The sequence below is a fragment of the Danio rerio genome, chromosome 18 (assembly GCF_052040795.2).
Source record: "Danio rerio strain M-AB ecotype USA chromosome 18, GRCz13ab, whole genome shotgun sequence".
In the NCBI taxonomy this organism is placed as follows: Eukaryota; Metazoa; Chordata; class Actinopteri; order Cypriniformes; family Danionidae; genus Danio; species Danio rerio.
The window spans coordinates 13283813-13308553 of NC_141038.1; the positions used below are offsets into that span (position 1 = coordinate 13283813).

At 35.8% G+C, this 24741-nt stretch overlaps 1 long non-coding RNA gene across 1 annotated transcript in view; it reads right to left on the reverse strand.

Annotated features, from left to right (window-relative positions):
• Positions 1 to 3824: 3824 nt before the first annotated feature.
• LOC147839662 (uncharacterized) overlaps positions 3825 to 24741 on the reverse strand; it is an 81602-nt gene continuing 60685 nt past the window's right edge. Inside the window, exon 2 of the long non-coding RNA XR_015514797.1 lies at positions 3825 to 7604. This is a non-coding gene — a long non-coding RNA (uncharacterized LOC147839662). The remainder of the gene's footprint in view (positions 7605 to 24741) is intronic.

Here is a 24741-nt window from a genome sequence, read left to right on the forward strand (position 1 = left end):
TGGGGGAAACCGAAGCACCTGGAGAAAACCCACACGAACACAGAGAGAACATGCAAACTCCACACAGAAATGCCAACACACCCAGCCAGGGCTCGAACCAGTGACCTTCTTGCTGTGAGGCGATCGTGCTACCCACTGCGTCACCGTGACTACTTTGAAGGATTACAATAAAACCGTATAGTTTCTATATCTTTTAGATTTTTTTTGTAAGTTTACACAGCATTAAATATTATACAGCTGCACTTTTACTAATGAAATATTTATTTTAAAAAGCTGCACATACAGTTAAATGTAAAAATATTTGGTAATATTAATTTTTCAAATTTTTTTAAGTGAGCATAAACTTTTTTTTTTTTTTTACTGTATATTCAATTATATATTTTTTGTAGAAAGCCTTAATATTTAATTTGCCTGGAATAAAAGCTAATAAAATATTATGTGCTGTGAGTCAGAATTATTAGCCCCCTGTTTTTTTCCCCCAATTTCTGTTTAACGGGGAGAAGATTTCTTCAACACATTTCTAAACATAATAGTTTTAATAACTTATTTCTAATAACTGATTTATTTGATCTTTGCCATGATTACAGTAAATAATATTTGACTAGATATTTTTCAAGACACTTCTATACAGCTTAAAGTGACATTTAAAGTCTTCACAAGGTTAATTGGTTTACCTAGGCAGGTTAGGGTAATTAGGCAAGTAATTGTATAATGGTGGTTTGTTCTGTAGACAGTCAAAAAAATTAGCTTAGGGCCAAATAATTTTGACCTTAAAACGGTTCATAAAAAACTGCTTTTAATTCTCGCTGAAATAAAACAAATAAGACTTTCTTCAGAAGAAAAAATATAATCAGACATACTGTGAAAAAAGTCTTGCTCTGTTAAACATCATTTGGGAAATATTTAAAAAAGAAAAAATATATATATGGGGGGCTAATAATTCTGTCTTCAACTGCATATAAAGATGGTTGTGTATATTTATAAACTACCTAACAAAAGTCTTGTCATCGATCCCAGTTGTAAGAGCAACAAATAATTACTTGACTTGTAGTTATCATTTGGAAAAGTGGCATAACTTTTCAGATGAATCATCTGTTGAACTGTATCAAAAATCATCACAACTACTGCAGAAGACCTATTGGAACCCAAATAGACCCAAGATGCAACATCAACAGCCTGAAGTATCAAGACATTTGTGCTGCCCATTACATTACAAACCACAGACGAGGGCAACTTCTTCTGCAGGATAGCAAGATCCTTCTCATACTTCAGCCTCCACATCAAAGTTCTTGCAAGCAAAGAAAGTCAAGTTGTTCCAGAATTGGCCAGCCCAGTCACCAGACTTAAACATCATTGAGCATGTAGGGAAAGATGATGGAGGAGGCATTAAAGATGAATCCAAAGAATCTTGTTGAACTCTGAGAGTCCTGCAAGAACGCTTTCTTTGCCATTCCAGATGACTTTATTAATAAGTGATTTGAGGCATTGCAGAGATGTATGGACGAAGTTTTCCAACTTAGGGAAGTCATACACAATATTAACTCTTTTTCCACTGCATCATGACTTTATATTCTATACTGTACATTATTTCTGTTAAGTGACAAGACTTTTGTCTAAGCAAAGTCAGACCTTCCTGTCCTGTTTTTAAATAATTTAAAATCATATATATATATATATATATATATATATATATATATTTTTTTTTTTTTTTTTTTTTTTTTTGTTAAAATAAGTGTAATCTAGAGGCTCTTGCTTTCATAGTAGACACTTCTGATAGAAAGTTATTAAATAGAAGTCAAGTTATTATTTGTTGTTCCTAAAACTTGAATAGGCAACAAGACTTTTGTCGGGTAGTGTATACATGAATAGATGGTATGTTGAAATGACAAAACTACTGATTATACATTTACAAAACCATATATTTTCTGTATCATTTACTTTTTCTTAAAAAAATGTTCCCCTACAGTAAAGAAAGCAGCACTTTTGTCATCGATAGGCCCAAAAAAAGAAGAAAAAAAGAAGACACTGCAGTTCTGGCAGGTTGGTTGTTCTCTGTAATTTAGATGGACATTATGGGATGTCAGTGGTCTGGGTTTTATCTCTCACTCCTCATTTCACACCCTCTATAATTACACTCTCCAACACCATTCAGGCCCACTGCCAGTATGGGGCATTAAGATTGGATATATAGCCATTCTACCCTTGACATGTTCAGTTTGTTACCTTAATAGGGTGCAAGACAAGACTTACAGACAGCTGAGGTGGCAGTATCTCTCTTAGTCACCTGTGTGGTACAACTTACTCATGTCCTGCATGGCCATCATAACACACTGTATCTCATGATTGTGTTAGGTTTGAAAATCAAAATGAATAACCCCCTTTAACCCCTTAACTGTTACTCACACTTTTTGGACAGAAATGAAAAAGATGTGTCAGTCTTAAACTGACCAATGCTTTGGTGAAGAGATCTAACTAATCTTGTTCCCGTTTTTACAAAGCGTCTTGTCAGATTGCTGCTGCAAAGGAAAAAGTTTGAAAGGTTAAATGCAAGCATAATGTAAGTTTCAGTTTAAGGAAATAAATTAATTATGTTTCTATAATCATTAATTTTACATGTGGATTGCAGCTAAAAGTTAATTGCATGAACTTTCAGCTTTCCAAATATTTACCTTGTCCTGACTTTCATGATATTATAGTTAAAATATGTCAAAAATGTATAAAATATGTCAAGTAAATGCAGTATCCCACCACTTAAATGTAGCTACAGTTCACCCAAAAATTTGAAATGGTCATCACTTACTAATTTTTCGAACAAGCATCATTTTTGTCAATATGATGGAAGTCAGAGAGTTCCTGTAATAAGCACCCTTCACATTTTCTGCTTTTGTGTTCTGATGAGATATTCAATATAACCCTGATTAACACAGATTGTGTCATAAAAGACAAGAGTGTGAGTAAATGATAACAATTTATTTTTTGGCCAACCATCCTTTTAATACTATAAACACCAGAGGTTATTGTACAGTGTGACATCAGGAAAAATCATCTAGTTACATCAAGCTTTTCCAAGTTCCAAAAGGTAATTAACACTACATAAGACTATTAGCAGAACTACCAAGGCAGTCGTTGTGACCGTTTTTTAATTCATTAATTTTCCTTCAGCTTAGTTCCTTTATTCATCATGGGTCGCCACAGTGGAATGAACCGCCAACTTGTACAGCATATGTTTTACACAGTGGATGCCCTTCCAGCTGCAACCCAGTACTGGGAAACATCCATACACCTTCATTCTCACACAAACTCAACAGCTAATTTAGTTTATTCAATGCACCTATAGTGCATGTCTTTGGACTGTGGGGGAAACCGGGGCACCCGGAGGAAACCCACTCCAACACGTGGAGAACATGCAAACTGCACACAGAACTGCCAACTGACCCAGCTGGGACATGAACGAACCACCTTCTTGTTGTGAGGCGGCAGTGCTAACCACAGCCACCGTGTCACCCTTGTGACTATTTTTAAATCTTGTAATTTAGTAACTTTATTAAAATAAAACCCATGTAAAATAACACAGATTTTCCTAAATGTCTTTATATTTTATCCAACATTTTTGTTTAGTAAAATTACAAAATAGTTTGAGTTCTGAGTATTTCTAGCTTGAAAAAAAGCTTTATTTTTTACATTTAATAACTACTTTAAAATATCAAGTGAGTTTTACTTCGTGTTTAATCTGTGATTTATCTGTGTTAAAGACCTGTCTAGGTAATTATGCAATTATGGTTCACCTAACATTTATGCATTTAAGTGTACTAAAAGTGCACTAATATGTTTTTTTTGTTGTTTTTTTTTGGTTTGTTTTGTTCCCCGGTGTAAATACAACAGCATCTGTGATCTTCTCTTCTTTAAAGGGGTGGTCCACTATGATATGATATTTTAAACTTTAGTTAATGTGTAATATAGATGTGTGAACATAAACAACATCTCTGAATGTAAGATGGTTAAAGTTCAATGCAAAGGAAGACATTGGCTTTTACAGAGTTAGCTTAGCAAAGCCTACAGCTAATGAAGTTTGGGGACAAGAAAAAAAACGGACTTGTGAGATCACAAGGGGTTACGGTTATCGTCCTAACCAATATGCACACACCCTGTGCAGTGAAGAGGCGTGGCCAGAGACATTGTAATGTTATAGCAGAGAAAACTAAAATGTGTCCAAACGCTGCTATTTCCACAGAGCTTCTTCTCTTTCTGTTTTTGGGCTTCCAAAGGACACGACACGAAGAGAGAAGTGCAGCCTTCCTCCTTTAACTAATGATTATGAATCTCAAATGATTTATTTTAAGAAATAAAATGTTTTTGTATGTATGTTTATCTGAGGAGGTTGGAATTTTAGTACAATGTGAATAGAAGATAAATTAATTATTGCAAAAGATTGGAGTGCTTAACACAGAAAACATACTCATATCTCTTAGAAGAGCTAAACATTATTTCTTATACGATACTATAAAATATGAAAAATATAGGTGTCAGGAAGGTATAATGAATCCCAAGCACGTTGTAATAAGGCTGCTCATTTCTATCATGATTCTCCTGACCTTTAACTGTTCCACTTTTGACAAGAAAGGACTTTTCTCAGCACATAATTCTACATAATGTTCCGACTCTAAATGTACACCCACTCTTTGAGCTATAATACCGGGCAGTAAAGCATTATTTATCCTCCGACTTGACATGCAAGCGAATAGGTTTCTTGTTTTGTTTTTTTTCTAGGGAAAGCTTCAGCAAAGAGTAATCACTGTTTATATGATCACACCGTAAAGAACTATTAGCCGTTTTCTGCATGTGCAGCAGCTGAAAGACTTCAGCTCTGGGTGCTACGCTTGTTAGGAAACAAAACATTCTTTATAGAGCCTAAAATTGAGTTCATTTAGCAAATGATAAATGGTGAATATAAAATACACTTCATATGGTAAGATGTAAAATAGTAGGAAGAGTCATTTTTCTTGTGCTGCAATGTTTAGCGCCTCAAATGAATTCCAAGACAGTAACGCTATTAGCAGCCCTTAAGAAAGGATGGATTTATGTACAGTCTTGTTAAGCAAAGCAACTCTCTCTCCTGTAACAGCTATTGTTAATGACATAAGAGTGTTAGCATGTCAACACTTAGCATTTAGCTCCATTTTGTGTGTCACCAACTGAATATGGTTAGCGGTGCTTTTCCCCCTTGTAAATATTGTTGATTTTCATGCTTCATTTCAGGAACGATGCTCAGAGGAATACTGGCATGTGGATGCTGGCATCATCACCCGCTTTGGTCGGTTCCTTTCACTTCAAACCATCTGTTAAGTGTAACAATTGAATCTTATGCCAAGATGTACAGTACAGGAATTGGGCTCCCTTCCTGAATGACCACAAGAAATCTGCTAACAGCAAATGTAAATGTGAAATTCATCCTTTTGCCACATTCAGTCATTTTGAAATTTGCTTCCTTTTCCTTCCAGAGAAAATTCAGCTTGAAGTGGTTGCTGATTTTGGACTATTTGGGAGTAGCAGTGAGTAAAAAAAAAAGCAGACACCAAAAACCAAACCAGCTTACCCTTGTCAATTAACCAATTAGCAAGTAAAAAAAGATGTATTATTAATATGCACACAAAGATTGCATTTTATTGGCCACAATGACTACTTTGACATGGACATCAGTAATCAAATCATTTGCCTTGATTAAGACAATATTATGAATAAGGTGTTTATATGAGTTGCTTTTTGAATGTTGCTTTCATGTTCCTGTTTTACATGATATAGGACATATGTTGATTAAGGTCATTGTGTCACTGCAGTATCCACGTTTTCTCTGGAATTTCATGTAAATTCAGGTGTTTCATTTTTTTATTTTTCGACTTTAATTGCAATTCAGCTCTTTCACTTTCATTCAGGAACAATTTATGTATGCCCCCTGTGATAAATTGAGGTATTGGATGTAAGTATGAATTAAGGACTGGTGGAAGAGTGTTGTTTTAATGGAATACTGACTCGATAGGTACAGAGAACCGTGTGTGTATGAAATATCCTGTCTCAAAACGCGGGGAAAAGTCATGCATGATGGTAATAGTTTAATTGCGGTGTTTACTTGTGTACTGCACTTCAATAATGCGACTAAAATTGGCATGCTTCACATGTCTTAATCCGATTTCTGTTTAGTTCGATTATGACCTTAATCTGATTAAATTAATCAAAAATCGCTGTTTGGTAGACTCTTAATCAGCGGATTATTTTAATCATATTAAAATCGGATTATTGGTGTCCATGAGTTTTCTAGTGAGATTTCAACAGTTATAATTTTTCCCCTTTGTATTTAAGTTCTAAAAACAATCCTGTATAAAACATACTACGTATGTAGGACTCTTATTAGTTGACAGCTCGTTAAAATGCAAAAAGCTGGATATACAGATTAAAAATTTATTCAGCATCACCCTGAAGACGCATAAGGTCTGTTTAAATGTATCTTTTAATAGTTTAACGTGTATATTGTGAAATATTGTATGTTTGTAATGAAGTAACACGCACATGTAAACTGCTGGGTAGCCTGTAAGTGTTTAATTCATCCAGATTGCATATCACTTATCATAATATGCCAATAACTTTATAAAGCTCATCTGTTTATTCAGTGGTTGATGTAAATTGCTGCCTGTGTTTTCATATACAGAAAATACTATTTTAAATACATCTCTGTCTGTCTCTTTTGATGGTATAATTATAATTTAGCGTATATTTAATTCCCAATGCATGGAAGATGGATGGTTAATGGCAGAAACATGCATTAATGAATCGTTTAAAATAGCATTAGATGCATTTCTGACATACTCATGATGGAGAATGTAGTTAGATGGAGCTGTAGTTCAAACCTTACTGGAGACTTTTGAAAAAAATTTGATTTTGCGCCTGATTTCTGTCTAAATTACGTCACACCAATTCAGTCTTTGATTTTGCCCAAGGTAAATCAGAGCCTTTATGTAACAAAGTTTGAATTTTTGTTTCATGCCAACTTTAAGCAGTATTTTCCAGCAGGTTTTACCTTCCAACACCTGTTTTTCTAAACCGAAGGAAAATGCCAGTGTAGCACTCACAGCCTCATGCACAGAACTGTTTTCCTACCTTATAAAAATGTCTCTGCAGAGGCTTCTGGAGCCACACGTACCGTCAGAATTTCAATGCGATGTTTGAAGTCAAGCCAGCACACCTTACTCTACCCTTCAGCATGAATTTTGCTACCTGCTGAGTGTGTACGGCATGACAGGTAGGCCTCTATTTCCAGAACGGAGCATGTGTTTGGTGTATATATAACTGACTTTCCCTCCCTTAATGCTATGAATATCATCTTGCTGACTCTGTACCACAAGGTGCTGCCAGTACCTTGTCGGACCCCCAGAGTGGGTCTAGCGGGGCCCTGCAGCTCATTATTTATCCACTGAGCTCCAGTCATTGCTGATTGGAGTCCTCAGGGAGCCATTACAGTGGACGATCTGTCCCAACCAGCCACCGGATTCATCCATCATGCAAAACTGGAGCACTGGCAGTCTGTGCACAACTTTCGGCAGGTCCCTCAGAATCTGCAGTGACAAAAGGGAAAGCAAAATGTTGCTAATAGGTTTGGACGCTCATAAGGGACAAAATTCAAATGTTGGAAATGGGACACCATTGGGTGGGTGTACAAACGCGACACAACCTCTTGGAGAGGTTTGTCTTACGTTGTTTTGACACCGTTGGCTTTGCTCAGCACACATAGGTCCTCTGCAGTAGCTGACCTGTGTACTTCCCATCCTGGCAGCCTTGCTCCGGTAATTCAATACCCTGCTTGGGATCGGGACCCTATTTCAAATGGATTTTTGAGAGTAAGGGGCTGCTAAAGTTTTTGACAGTTATGATAGAAATCCCAATGGAAGGTGCTCAGACTTGCGCTTTGGAAAACTACCAAGAATGTTAGCGGTTGAGGGTCACTTCTGACCAATGTGAAAGTGAATACTTTCCAAGAGATTTGGATGTATTGCAAAAATTGCAATGGAAACAAACCCTTACCTTACTTGTTGACATCTCTAACCCTGCTGAAGTGTCTTCAAATTGCAAAGCAGGTCTGCTTTATTTGGGCCTTTTTTCCTCATTTGGATTCTTAAATGTATTGTTTGGACATAAACTTGAGTAAGCTTTCACCTACAAGCTATTTTGCAATTTGTCTCGAACACAATAGGCTTTCATTTCTGTTAGCATTTGAGTAATGTGCCAAGTGTTTTGCTCTTTAAACATGACCAGCAGTGAAGAAGTGCAGAACTTCTTCAGATGTGGAGCAACAGTTGGTGTTCAACACTGATGTGACATCCTTTTGGATGAACATTTAAACAATGATTTAAAGTTACACAAAGTGCAGTGTATATTTATTGAGACCTGTATATTATCACTGTTTCAAACATCATTTATCAGAAAAAGTTGTATATTAGCCATACAAAACACTAGGATTGTGCTGGTGAAACCTGAGGCATTAACTAAACGTTGTCCTAAAAAATGTGAAGTGCTAAAAAAAAGATCCATCTGTCTGTCTGTCTGTCTGTTAAAAAAACTAAATAATCTTTATATAAATGTATAAAGCTATATAGGGAATCTGGAAAGTATTCATAGCGCTTCACTTTTTCTAATTTTTTTATGTTACAGTCTTATTGCTAAATGGATTAAATTAATTTATTTTCTCAAAATTCTACACACAATACCCCATAATGACAACGTTAAAAACAGATGTTTTGAAATTGTTGCAAATTTATTCAAATTTAAAAAAAACCTGAAAAGTCACATGTACATAAGTGTTCACAGGCTTTGCTCAAGGCTTTGTTGATGCACCTTTGACAGCAATTACAGCCTCAAGTCTTTTTGAATAAGATGCCACAAGCTTGGCATATGTGTCTTTGGGAATTTTTGACCATTCCTTTTTGCAGTACCACTCAAGCTCTATGAGGTTGGATGGGATGGGAAGGGACGGTGTACAACCATTTTCAGATCTCTCCAGAGATGTTCAATAGGATTTAGGTCTGGGCTCTGGCTGGGCCACTTAAGGACATTCACAGAGTTGTTGTGAAACCACTCCGTTGATATTTTGGGGGTGTGCTTTGGGTCATTGTCCTGCTGGAAGATGAACCGTTGCCCCAGTCTGAGGTCAAGAGTCCTCTAAAGCAGGTTTTCATTCAGGGTGTCTCTGTACATTGCTGCTCTATCCTGACTAACTGTCTTCCAGTTACAGCTTCTGAAAAACATCCCCACAGCATGATGCTGCCACCACCATGCTTTACTGTAGGTATGGTATTAGCCTGGCGATGAGCGCTGCCTGCTTTTCTCCAAATGTAACGCCTGGCATTCACTTCAAAGGGTTCATTTTTAGTCTCATCAGACCAGAGAATTTTGCTTCTTATGGTCTGAGAGTCCTTCAGATGCCTTTTGTAAATATAAGGCAGGGAGTGGCTTCTGTCTGGCTGCTCCACCATACAGGCCTGATTGGTGGATTGCTGCGCAGATGGTTGTCCTTCTGTAAGGTTCTCCTCTCTCCACAGAAGAAAGCTGGAGCTCAGAGTGACAATCGCATTATTGATCACCTCCCTGACTAAGGCCGTACTCACACTAGGTACAGTTGCCTCGAACCGGGCCAAAGCACGCTTGTCCCCCCTCCCGTCTCCCCCAACGGCCCGCGCTCACACCACAAACGGGCTTCGGCACGCTTACGTCATCGCTACTGCGCTGTTCAGTGAGAAGCACTCTCTCACTCAGCAGCACAGTGGAGATTTCACTAGTTATATCGTTTCAGTTGTTTGATATGCCGTCAAATATTTTGCCAAACAGTCCTTAGGGATGCGGTGGCACGCAGTCAGATATTTCGCCGAACAGATCCGCCACTTGTGGCGCTCATAAACAATCATAAAGCTCTCCTGCTGCAGGAATGAGGAGGTCTGCTGAAGGCGCGCAGCTGTCGTGCAGTGAGGGGTTTGCGTCTTTAATAAACTACGGCAGTTTGCGTTCACTGAACAGTAAGAATTATTAATAAATCCATATGAAACAGTACCTTAAAAGTCACGTCTCGCTTTCAGTTTCGGGCTTTGGCACGTTTTGCACTCACACACAAGCATACCACGCCAAAAAAAAAAAAAAAGCCCAAGTGAACCGGGCTCAGGCACACCTCTTCCAACCGGGCCAGGGCCGGCCAAGTGAACCATGCTTGAGTCCGATTCGGCGCACTCACATTTCTCAATCAATCCGGGAAACGGGCCTGGGCCGGTACGGATGGCATAGTGTGAGTAGGCCCTAAGTCCCTTCTCCCCCGATCACTCAGCTTAGATGGCTGGCCAGCTCTAGGAAGAGTCCTGGTGGTTTCAAACATCTTCCACTTACAGATGATTAAGGCCACTGTGCTCATTGGAACTTTCAGAGCAGCAGAACGTTTTCTGTACCCTTTCCCCAGCCTTGTACCTTGAGACAATCCTGTCTCGGAGGTCTACAGACAATTTCTTTGTCTTCATGCTTGGTTTGTGCTTTGACATGCACTGTCAACCCTGAGACCTTATATAGACAGGTGTATGCCTTTTCAAATCATGTCCAATCAACTGAATTTACCACAGGTGAACTCCAATTAAGCTGCTGAAACATCTCAAGAGGGATCAGTGGAAACAGAATGTACCTGAGCTCAATTTAGGGCTTCAAGGCAAAGGCTGTTAATACTCATGTACATGTGATTTTTCAGGTTTTTTATTTTTAAGAAATTTGCAAAAATGTCAAAAAAAATCTTTTTTTTTACATTGTCATTATGGGGTATTATAGAATTTTGAAGAAATAAATTAATTTAATCCATTTTGGAATAAGGCTGTAGGAATAAAAAAGTGGAAAAAGTGAAGCGCTATGAATGCCTTCCGGATGCACTGTATAAAATAGGCAAAAGAATGTTAATATTAGATAATTTTTATTTTTACCCTTTACAGAATGAAATAAAACCAATCTCCGGTAACACTGCACTTTCAAACACAAATTTTGAGTCTCTTTTTCCTATTAAACTGTAAATAGTTTAAATTTAGTGTCCTTCTCCATGGGTAACCATTAAGTTGTCAGTGTAAACCAGCCATTTATTTTTATTTGGTTGAGAAATTCTGTTGGCTATTAGGAGCCTATTTAATATGAATCATACAAACCGAACGTGAAGTTCTCTCGGAGACCAACAGACCACATACCTTCATTATAATTTTATCTAGAGCTATTATTTGACTCATAACTGATGACAATACGATCCAAAACCATTAGCAGATAGGCAAAACAACTTTATACTTCCTGAACTACAACCTAGAGATCAAGTACTGACCTCAGGCAGAACATAAAGTTCCTAATTTCATGCAAATCCATCAATGTTTGATACAGTACACATATTGGCAGTATGCTTAAACAGGCCCACCAACAATTCTTCCTGCTTCAATTCTGCCAAATATTTCTGTGTATGATCAATTAAATAAACTTTCTGTCTTTCTGTCAAGCGAACTTGTCTTTTTGCACAATTTAGAAATGATAATTAGAGCACATAGCAAACTAGGACCAATTTTATTAGGTACTTTATTTTTATTAAAACAAACTTTTACCTTAAAAAAACAAACAACTTGTGATACAAAGTGACTTGCCATTCTGAATAAGCTATAAAGGAGCAATTGTTGCTTCCTTCTCATTAAAAGTGACCTTTTTTTAATAAAATATCTTTTAAATACATATATAAACAGGCTGCACTTTAGGGCTTATTTCCAAAAACAGTCACACATTCCCCTCAGTGCAATAAAATACGACCGACCACTAATAGCAGTTGTCAAAATTCTGACTTGTTCAAGCCGCACTCTTCATGGTTTGTTTCTCCATATCGAAACGGAGCCAAAAATCTACAGAAGTTATCCCAAATTTATATTTCACAACCCAACAGCGATGTAACAACATGATATATTGTGTATTTTAATTTCAGGTCTGTTTGATTAATAGAATTCAGTGAAACTCTAAACATTTACACTCATTAATTTACGACGAAATGCAGTGATAATTTCTACCTCTGGCTTTTAAAAATGTATTTTTAATACAATGTCATGGCCTATTTCAGTGGTATTGATTTCTCGGAATTTAGAGCACGTTTACACCACACAGATTTCAGCTGAAAACAGAACGCTTTTTTGTAGTTGGGCTATTAGTTTTGCAGTGCCATTTTTGAAGGCCTGAAATCTCCTTTTTTTATAAACTGGGTTTCTGAAAACACAACAGTTGTTGTCTCTAGACAACAAAAGCATAATATTGTTTAAAAAAAAGGATCTTGTGCAGATGCATATTAAATGTTAACTCTTGGTCATGGACTACTTCAATGGTATTGATTTCTTATAATTTAGGGCACATTTACACAACACAGATATCAGTTAAAAACAGAAAACCTTTATTCAGTTTGGCCATTAGTTCTACATGCCAGCGGCCTTTTTGTTGGTCTAAAATCTTAAAACAAATGGGTTTCTGAAAACATTACAGTTGTTATCTCTAGACTACAAAAGCACGTTGTTTAAACATCAAAAAAAAAAAAAAAAGAAAAAAAAAGGATCTTATTGATCTAAAGGGTATTAAGGATCTTAAGGGTATTGATTTCTCAGGATTTACACAACACGTGTTTCAGGTAAAAATATATATTTTTGGCTATTAGTTTTACATTCTAGTGCCATTTATGGGGGGTCTAACAATTTTATTTAAAAAAATGGGTTTCTGAAAACAATTCAATTGTTGTCTCTAGACTACAAGCACACAATATTGTGTTTTTTTTAGTAGAAGAAAAGGATCTGGTATTGATTTCTCAGAATTTAGGGCACAGAAAACAGAATACGTTTTATACAGTTTGACCATTAGTTTTACAGATTAGTGTCATTTTTGAGGTTCTGAAACCCCATTTAAAAAAAAAAATGTGTTTCTGTTGTTGTCTCTAGACTACAAAAGCACAATACTGACTAAAAATGCAAATTCTTATTAAATGTTCTCTCTTGAAATATATTGCCACTAATACTGTCCATTGCGTTCATATTTGTTTTTGGTTGTTTTTGTGGAATCATTTGTTGTCAGAATGTGAAACAAAAAGCAAAAAATGTTCTGGTTTTAGTATTTATTATCATGTAAATGTTAAATAAAATAACAATTTCTATATTTAATGTTTTATGTTTTTTTACGGTTGTGAATTGCATAATAGGATATTGATCTGTGTTCTGTTGACTTTTTGATTTAAAAAATCCAACTATTTTATTAAAGGAATATAATGTAAAGGAAATAATGTATAGTCTGTAAAATAACAGAAAATGTACTGGCAGTTTATTACAGTGTTTTTGTAGTGTAATATACAACACCAATCCAGACAATATATCTCTCTATGATATATATATCTTAATTAAAAACATTCATAAAAGTCATTTTTTTAACTTCTCAAGGTTCAAAGGACTCATAATGCATTTTAGAACATAAATATGTGGGGGAAATAAAAACATGCATCACAAAAGACAAAAAACTGTTAATCTATGGATATTTTTTGACAGTGTATATCAATATATCAAGTCAAACCTGCACTTGTGTCATCTGTTTACCAGCTTTTTCTTGAAAAATAAGTTCTCATGCATTCTGAATTATATATTCTGAACTATTCCACTTTTACGCAGCTGTAGCTCAATTCATAACAGACAAAACATCTGAAGTATGAGATCTGCGAAAACATGCTTTATGTATTATGTGCACAATTGAATTACAGCGTGTATAAATTCTGCACAGGTTTCGAAGGTATAAACGTAACTCGTGTTTTGCTTGCACAGCAGGAATCTTTTTTTCCCAGCCTTCTGTGATGGCTGAACATCAGAAGCACTCAGGCGTGTTTTAATAAAGGTAGTATATCCTTTGTGACGGCTTCTTCAAAGTTCCTGTCAACAGTCTGAAGCATGCATTACATATTTGAGATGTGTGTATGTGCTATTGCTACTCTATGAGGTGATTTTGATGGGATACTCTAATTTTGGGATGTTTAAATGAAGTGTTTTTATTTAAATGGCTCATGGGGCAGTCTTCAAAAGGCTTGTGTGACCTGTAATGGGGTTTCATGCTAATAATAACTGCTCTGCTTTATTAGCCTTGATGTTTGTGTTTGTAGGCTAATCGTTTAGTTGAAATGTGATTGTCGAGAAACGGATCTGACACCTGAAAGAAGCACATAAAATCATACAGATTGGTTTGATCTACATCAAAGTCGTTCTGCTTCCTTCTGTGAACTCGGCAAGAATGCAGGGTACAAAGACTGCACACTAACCAGGTAAAACTCTCCCTCTCTCTCATTGATAATGACGATATTTTAGCAAAAAAAATAAAATAAAAAATTACATTAATGTTAATGTTTTAATTCAAATCCGGCAATGTATTATTAACGGTAGAGTATGTTATCTGCCAAAATGCTATCTATTAGCATAATAGCTTTGAAAACAGTCCCTCCCCTATCATCCAAAGCTACGCCTCCTGAAATCACGAACACACACTGTATTGATATCTAGCATGTTTTCAGTTGTCATAATGTGCAATATTTCATGTATGCAAGGATCACTGGTCTCACTCTCTCGTGCACTTTGTCCTAAAGCAACTACTGTATGCTTAGTGGTTGGCCGGCGGCGTGCAGGAATTACACTTATTATTAAGCCATACTGACATGCTTTTAGACCGAATATTCAGACAAACAAGCACACAATAATATGGCAAACAATATAAGGAGCGCAACACAGTTTGTCATTGTTCTAAAATGAACCAATGTGATGTGAACATTAAACCAACTTCACCTCAGTAAAGCAGGCTAGGCAGAATAGTGATGTTTACTTATGTTTTGTTGTTAAACCAAATAAAAATCTACATTATCGATGCTGTAACAGGTCTCTTATGAAATTGAAAATAGTCACATCAATCTATCGCCGGAAGATGTTAGTGGCTAAACAACACTTCTGTGCATATAACCTATTTGTAACACAACACAATCCACATAAGCTTTGAGTGACTAAAATAGTTTTAAAACCTGTCTAAAAGAAATACTTCAGCTATGGTGTCATCCTTTCCCCAGCATGCAAAAGTATCTCCGATATTCTTTCAGGATTTTAAAAAGTATTGATTCAGCGTTTGTTTTTACTGCTGTCACTCTCTCTGCGGATCTGCGTGAACGGGTGCGCATATGTACAAATCTACATTTGTTGACAGACAGTTTGAGCTACTTATTAGAATTATAGGAATTATTTGCCTGACAAACTTTAATTGGACAAACATTATTTAGCCTAATGCCAAACCTAAAATTTAAAAATACATATAAATACATCTAGATCATTTACTTTAATTATTACTATGAGAATGTGAAGAGACTTTCAACCAGCACAACAAAAAATGTTTCTAAAGACAATCACCTACTGCATTTACATACATTTTAACAGTAGATATTAAAAAGGGTTCAGAAAACAAACATATTATAATTACATACAGAACAACCTAAATTAATTCTGCTGTGGCAACTCCTGATTAATGAAGGGACTATGTAGAAAAGAAAATGAATGAATGAATGAACTAAAAATAATAATAATAATAACGTGGTAAAAAATAAAATGTGAGCGGATGATGAAAATTTTTTTTTTTTAAGTATGTATTGGTTGTTTTCCTTGGACTAGCATGAAACCACTTGTTATGAAAAGCCCTATAACCCAAATTAAATATATAAAAAAAGAACATTGCTTTATAGATTTATTTTTAAAGAAATAACATTTGTATTATTTTGTGTACTGTCATAAAATATTTTACATTTTAAATATTATAATATAATGTCATATAAATCTTATTATAAAAATAGAAATTAAAAAGATGTAAAACTAATAATATATTTTATTTTCCATAATTAAGTTAATTTAAAGGGTGACATGGTGGCACAGTGGGTAGCTCGACCGCCTCACAGCAAGAAGTTCGTTGGTTCGAGCCCTGGCTGGATCAGTTGCCATTTTTTGTGTGGAGTTTGCATGTTCTCCCCATGTTTGCGTGGGTTTCCTACGGGTGCACCGGTTTCCCCCACAGTACAAAGATGGTATAGGTGAATTAATTAAACTAATTTTTCCGTTGTGTGTGTGTGTGTGTGTGTGTGTGTGTGTGTGTGTGTGTGTGTGTGTGTGTGTGTGTGTGTGTGTGAATGAATGAGTGTGTATGGATGTTTTCCAGGACTAGGTTGCAGCATGGAAGGGCATCCGCTGCACAAAATATATGATGGTAAGTTGGTGGTTTATTCCGCTGTGGCCACCTCTGATGAATAATTAATTCATTAAGTAAATGTAATATATTGCACTGTATTTATATATATTAATGTAGATCCTGACAAACAATAAGGATCTCCTTGTTTGGTAAAGCTTGTATTCAAAAGCTTTTCAGTATTTCATAAACATTTCATTATTTATGTTTTTTCTTTTTGTTATTATTATAAAGCTCTGTCTTCTCAAGTTCCCATAACTAGTCCATGCACATGTGTTTACAACTTGAACTAAAGTTTCCCTTTTAATTATACACAGTCCTTGTTTCTTAGAAGTCGCAAAATTGTAAATGGCAGGAATGCCAGTCACTTAAATCACTTCAGCTAATACTACATCCACTAAATGACCCTCTGAACATACATCTGTGTAGCTTAACACCCAAGACCTCCCCATTAGGCCAAATACTTGAGTTTCACACATGCAGGGCACATTAGCAGATCACTATTGACAACGGCTGAAACATGTGGACGCCACTTGCTAAACGCAACAGCCCACAGTTTTACTCATTCCTCATGTATTTGCATAGCTTGCATTTTTTGGCAAACTTTGATAAATATCAAGAGCCTCTTAAACAGATACAGCATGGCTTTAAAGTTTATTTGAATGTTTTTGGAGATTGAAAATATCCTGAATGCACTGAATCTCATTTGCTGCTGAGCTGTCAGTAAATATTTACTTACAATCTCTGGATGTTTTATTTGGAGAGGATGACAGAGCATAACATCTGAAGAAAATCTGCTAACATGTACTAAGTCTAATTATTTCATCCCAGTTTAAAAAGATTGCTTTCAGAACTATGGCGGATGTTCTTTTATAAAGTTAAGAACAAACAACTACTCTGCAGCTTGTAGTGGTCACATTATAATTCAACTGTTCAATATCTGTTATTATTAACCCTTACTATCAGAAACAAATGTACACATGCTGTCACTGGGGCAGAACCTTTTCAAAAGGTACAGATTTGTACATAAGGATTCATATTGATAACCTGAAGGTGCCCTATATGAAAATTTAGATATACCAAGGCATAGTAGAATAATAAAATATCAGTATATGGAAATGGGCCAACTTTGAGCCTCAGGCCTCTTTTGCACTTATGTGTTTTGGTTTGAAAACGCATATGTTTTGCTACGGTTACGCCATCCTTCCACACTACGCCGAAGTTTTTAAGCGCCGAAAACTGAGCATTTTGGAAACGCTGAAGAGGTCATTTTCATCCTTAAACGCTGCTGCACTGACTCAGGGTGGATGGGGGAAAACGGAAACATCTGAAAATGGAGGCGGAGCTGCTGGCATTAGCCTCTCTGATTGGGGCTTTTCCTCAATATTAAGTAGCCTACACACAGTTCAGTCCTGCATCCACTCCTTGTAAGTTCAGACTTCGCAAGTTTAATATGGAAAACAGACTCCCGAAGACATGTCAGGTAAATCTTCAAAGGGAACAGTGTACTTTATAACCTTATTCACATCATCCTGGCTACGTTGTTTTTAATTTTCTTAACAATATAGTAAAAACATGAAGGAACTTCACAGTCCGACGAGCACAGCTCTCATCTGGGAAGATAGGCTGCAGTGCATGCCAGAGAGTGTGTGTGTGGTCACGTGATGTGCGTTTTCAGTGTTTTGGTGTAGACGGAGAGTTGTTCAGAAACGCTGGGTGAATTGCTAGTGTGGACACGGATCATTTTCATTCTAAACACCGTTTTAAAACTAAAACGCACTAGTGTAAACAGGGCCTCAGACAACTATTTCCTCGTTTTCATGTAAGTTCCACAATGGGCCAATCAGAAAACCAAACAAAACAAATTGCATTTTATTGCATTTGCATGTATGCCCACTTTAGGTCATTCATAGGGACCTGATGAGCAGCTAAAGTTATCAAGAGAACAGGACTCATATTCAGCTCTGAAATAGTGAAATTTTCAAACTCCAAAAAAGTTTTTTTATGAACGAATTTAAACAATACCCGTCATTGATCCAATTGTCTCATAACAAAAAAAGCTCTAAAAAACTTTGTCTGCAGCTCTTTTTTCCAGTTAAATAATTAATTTTTGCCTTTTCACTAAGTTTTTTATACCACTGTGTTTCTTTTCTTTTTAGTTGTAATGGTCTTCAGTGTTAAAGATAGTTATTTTGGCTATTTGTTGTTGTATATATTGCACATATGTTGTTGTATATGTTGTATATATAGGCTTATATTGTATACTCTGTTTATTTAAAAAAATAAAAAGCTCTTTGCTCATAAAAAATGCTTTGAGATCATAAAAATATGATCATATTGGGATTATATTGGGCGGATACAAAAAAGTGTAAAAGGATGATAATAATAGTAAACAAAAAACACTAAATATACTTGGGCAGCCGTTAATATACCTGAGTGGCCCGCCCAAGTAAAGTCTGTGTAAGAGGCACTGATAAAAGTGTCCTGATAAACTGTTGTGAGTTTTACTGCAGGCACTGCGTGATGCACTACTAACTGAAAGGAGTAGGAGAAAACAGTTATGTTTTGTTGATAAGTTGCATTAAAAATTTACTTTTAAAACTGCACAATTTTTGTCAACCTTTCTTAATGGCATTATTTACCCACACAATCAAATTCAAAACTGTCCAATTGGGCAGGAAAATCTGGCAACACTGATTTGTCATCCCATACAAAATCGCTGCGTTTAAGATCTGATTTCTTTAAAAAAAAAAAACGGTGATCTTCACTGTCTGGGTGAGATAAGATATAAAGTGGGTATGAGACCAAACAAGAAGCACTGCTTTAAATTATATTCTTCTGCCCATGTCTTTAAAATATGGAAATTAATTTTATCCCAGTATTTTCAATGGAATTTCTGCTCTAGCCTGCCGCTAATAACAGCTCATGTGTTTAACTCGTCTTTCGTTTTTTTTTGTTTTTTTTTTATGCTTTAACAACCAAATGGATGGTTAAGTCTATTTATATGATTAAATTTGAATTACTTAACAACATCGATGCTGTAAAAGAAACCTTATGAAATTGAACATAGTCACATAAAGCTTTCAACGGAAGTTCACCATTGGCTGAAAAACACTAGCTGTGCATTTAGCCCATTCATGTCTTTGGACTGTGGGGGAATCAGGAGCACGCGGAGGAAACCCACACTAACAAGGGGAGAAAATGCAAACTCCTCACAGAAATGCTAACTGGCCCAGCCAGAACTCGAACCAGCAGACACTTGCTGTGTGCCTATACCACCGAGCCACTGTGCTGCCTATGTTTAAAGCTATTTCATCTCAAAAAAGTTGACTCATTGTCAACCATATACATCTTGGTTTCAAATCATTAACCATTTTATTTTGATATCGATACAAAACATTGCCCGTGAGAGGCGCCTGACCCAGAAAAACTTGAACCTGCTTTTCCTTCAAATGCAAAGGAGGGGTTTGGAAAAAATAATCATTAAACAAATCATATGGGAGTCATTGGGATAATTTGTTAAAATAATTGCATATTATAAGACACATTATGTTTATACATTGCATGCAAATCAGCCTGTTGTTTTAGACCCCAAAACCAAAATATGACATTTTATAATACATAATAGGGGCTTTTTAAACTTATTTAACATTTTTACACCTATTTGACAGTTTAAAAATAAGCCCTTTGATCTATATTCAAAAGCAACTATGAGTTACAAAATGTTCCCTCATACAATGGCTGTTTTTAAACCTTCCTAGAACATTCATAACTTCATGGGAAAATTAACAAAGCATATATTCATTTTTAAGCTTTATTATAATAATTTATTTGTGACACTTTACAATAAGGATACATTAGTTAATGTATTTACTTACATTAACTAATTATGAACAATACTTGTACATCATTTAATAATCATAGTTCAGCATTTAGTAATGCAGTATTAACATCCAAATTCGTGCTTGTTAACAATAGTTAATGCATCGTGAGTTAACATGAACTAACAATGAACAACATTATTTCCATTATCTAATGTTAACTAGCATGAAGAAATACTGTAACAAATGCATTGTTCATTGTGTGTTCATGTTAGTTTATGCATTAACTAACATTAACTAATACAACCTTATTGTAGTGTTACCAATTTTTTTGTTGTGCCAGTATATAGCATCAATTTCCTACTCCTAAGTGAAGCAGCAGACTTTATGATGATTTGTTGTTGTATGTGTCAGGATATAAATGCCTTGAGTGCTCTTGAAACACACTACTACTGGAACTAAAAGCTCCTTAATATTCAACATACTTGTCTCTGCTTTCAGTGAGTAGAGGTTTGTTAAATTATTTATTTCATATTAAGGTAATTGCTATTCAGTTTGCAGAGTCATTTATATGAATATACAGCCTGAAGGTGGAGAATGCTGAGAGGTGCGCGGTGTGCAAGAATAACTGATTAAAATACGGGAGTTGAGTAAAAGAATATAAAAACCAGCTCACAGCTAGAATTAAATGAGTCATTATTTCCAGAGGAAAGGCTGACATTTGTTTTGAAAAGCGCTTTGAGCAGGGAGTTGCATGACAATTTCTATTTTTTTATTTTTTTGGAGGTGAGAATTAATCCTTTTAGGTGCACATGTGAATTTTGCTCTATTTTATTTGACATAATTGTATGTTTTGTTAATGTGTTCTACAGTTAATTCTCTATTTTCCGTTTACATGGTGTTAAACTGAAGAGTAAAAAGGAGGAATTGGTTTAAGGTATCTGCTTTGGTGCCTTTTTTATTTGCTGGTTTCATTAAAATAGCTGGTTTAAAAAAATTTAATTAATTGGGTTGTACAAATAGATGATGCCATCAACATCAATGGCCAACAAACTTCACGATGCTGAGCCGGCATCGCGATCCATTGCCCTGCCCCACATTTATATTGATAACATTATTTGCAAATCATCTTGATAGCAATAACGGTATTTTTATGAGCTGTGTTAAATATTACATATAGCTGTCGCTTGCACGGCTGACAGCATAGTGATGATTGAATGAAGGATTATGCTGCGTTCACACCAGACACGGAGCGCACGGATAAATCTTGCTATTTGTGCATAAATATCCGCGTGAACATTTGAGTTCACTCGCCCGTCAAATCCGCTTCATTCGTGCGTCAAATTCACTTTAGAACAGATGCGGATTCGCATGATGGGCAGGGCTTCTGTCTGCCTGGTGACTCTAGCCTCATAGCTAAATGACTAACATGGATTTTATTGAGAAAATAACTGTTTATGTGCTTTATGAAGGCTGAAAAAGAGCGTCGATACATTTAGGGCCGTGTCTCAGTCCACTAGATCATTTCAGAGGTGCATCCAGCTCTGTGAGTTCATCAACTCCTCCAGAAACTTAACCTGGATGATGGAGGCTTTCAGCGGTGCTTCTGACTAAGCCCAGCCCAGTTTGTTGAACTTTTTGTCGGTGTCGGCTGGAGGATTTCTCCCGGGACTCCCAACAACATGTGTACGTCACAATCACGCCCCCACAAGAGCAAGCTCCTGATTGGTTAACGCGGCGCGAATGTCGGCTGAAGTTCAGACTTTCGAACTCAAGCAATTCGCGCAAAACGCGTGTCAAACGCACAAAACGCTCAATTTGTGCCAGCCATTCGAGCATATGGCAGGTCAGGTATGTGGCTAAGGATCAATACACGGAAGAACAAAGGCGAGAACTTGAAAGACTAGACAGGAAAATACTCAGACATGAAAACGTTACAATATAGCAAGGCTAAGTCCCGAGGTGTCTGTGCATGCAGCTTAAATCGTGTTTGTTATCAGTCCTTGACAATCCTCCGGTGGTCTATGTGCAATTATTTAGGATCAGGAACACGTGTGCGTGAGCGGAGTGCATGTATGGAGTTGTAGTTCATGAAATGGCAAATCTGTAGTACATTAGCACTTGTGAGTGTTTTCCAGCGATCTGTGTTTTAGATCGTTGGTGATCGTGACATACAAGAGATACTATTGTCCGAAAAAAAAAAAAACTAAGGTTACACATACCTTAGGAACGCTATTACAGAAAATTTTGGCGGTTTTAAAAACTTTTTCAAACTGCGGTATACCTTGAAAACGGTTATCGTCCCATGTCTACGTGTGAGTGCACGGTAGTTTTTTCATTTATCGTATCGCTGCTAGTGTTGTTTAAAGCATGTGGCTTGATGTTTACATTGTATGCTTTAGTGTGTCAGCCCTGCCCAGTGCAGTTTATTTGTGTCTTAGTTATGTTTTCCCCCTCGGGGTAGTTTTTGTTACTTTTTTTTTTATTTTATAATTAATAAGCCCATTTTTTTGTCTGCTTTTGAGTCCTCGCTTCTTTTCCCACCCCCTGATCGTGACAATATGAAAACAAAATTGATAAAAACGCAACAAGATAATTAAAAAAAACTGTTTTAGTTATATTGAAATTAAACTGAAATAAAAATAAATTTATAGAATTGTTCTAAACTTAAAAATTCCTTTCTCATCACAGTATTATTCAAAACTGTATTACTGATATTCTCATAAAATAAGCTATTGTGGACAATAGCTTGTCCCAAAAATTATAGGGGAGGTCTAAAAAAGTCTAAAATAACACTGGACACATCAATTATAATAAAAAAGACAGACAAAGAGAATATGAATATTTAATATGAATTTGTAATAACTTACCAAATAGCAATGCGTGTACTTGGGTAAAATGTGTGTATGGTTGTGCCTGTGTTTAAATAACAATCATATTTTTTTTATTATATAATGACTACAGACTAAACATATGGTCCAATTTGGATTCCGGGAATTCGTAAGATTTCCTGTGAACACTCATAAGCAGGTTGCAAATTTTTCTAAAGTTAACTAACTTAATTGCACTGAACCGAAAAGCTTTGATACCGTAGTCTTTGACCTGAAATCCCACGGTGGTTTGCTTGCCTTCTGATGCTTTTCATTCCAGCAAAATCGGTTCCGCTAAACATTGACACGCTGTAATAAATCAGAGTGATTTTGTTGTCAAAGCTGATGGCGAACTGGAAAACTGTCAAGTCTCGCTATCAAGATTTTTCAGAATCATCCCATTAACATCAATTTGTGCAACAGTTTCCTTAATTTTAGAAAGGATCACAGACCTTTGAAGATGGATGGAGATGAAATGTATACTGTATGTTGCTCCATCACATCTGGAAACATGCGATAGGAATGATGCCCATTTCATTTATTTGGCACATATTTGTTATGCAAAAGATGTCATCCAGGCCAGGTGTGGTTTTCTGTTACTAATCATTTGAACAGTTCAATAGATGCACCCAATATAGAACTACAGTATAGTACATGGAAATATGTGCTGATTTCATATATTTCAAATTTATATTTGAATTTTACATATATAAAATAGGGAAACACAGTGGCTCAGTGGTTAGCACTGTCACCTGAAGGTCGCTGGTTTGAGTCCCGACCCGGCGGGGTCAGTTGGGATTTCAATGTGGAGTTTGCATGTTCTCCCCGTGTTCACATGGGTTTCCTTTGGGTGTTCCGGTTTTCCCCAAAGTCCAAAGACATGCCATATAGGTGAATTGAATAAACTAAATTGTCCGTAGTGTATGTGTGTAAATGAGTGTGTATGAATGTTTTCCAGTACTGGGTTGCAGCTGGAAGGGCATCCACTTACATATTTTTTTCCCACAATTGGCCTTACATAAATGTACATAAGTTTAAATATATTGTTATATATATTATATGATCATAAATCAACACAAATTTAAAAATAAAGCTAATAAATGTACAGCTTAATATATTTCGTATCTCAATAGTTAAAAAATAAATATATGAAAGAGGCTCTTTTGCAATATTTCGAAATATATGTTTTTTTTATATATGTGAGATATGTATATTGTATGTCATATATGTAATTTGCATGTATTTCCATATTCAGTTGAAGTCAGAATTATTAGCCCCCCTGAATTATTAGCCCTCTGTTAATTTTTTCTCCAATTTCTGTTTAGCAGAGAGATTTTTTTTTCATCAAATTTCTAATCATAATAGTTTTAATAACTCATTTCTAATAACTGATTTATTTTATCTTTGCCATGATGACAGTAAATAATATTTTTCTAGATATTTTTCAAGACACTTCTATACAGCTCTTCTGTAGACTATCGAAAAATATATATTTAAAGGGGCTAATAATTTTGACCTTAAAATGGTCATTTAAAAATTAAAAGCTGCATTTACTCTAGCCGAAATAAAACCAATAAGAATTTCTCCAGAAGAAAAAATATTATCAGACATAATCTGAAAATTTTCTTGCTCTGTAAAACATAATTTGGGAAATATTTAAAAAAAGAAAAAGAATCAAAGTGGGGTAATAATTCTGACTTCAACTGTATATATTTCTATGTGGGACTTGCAGAGGCTGTGGA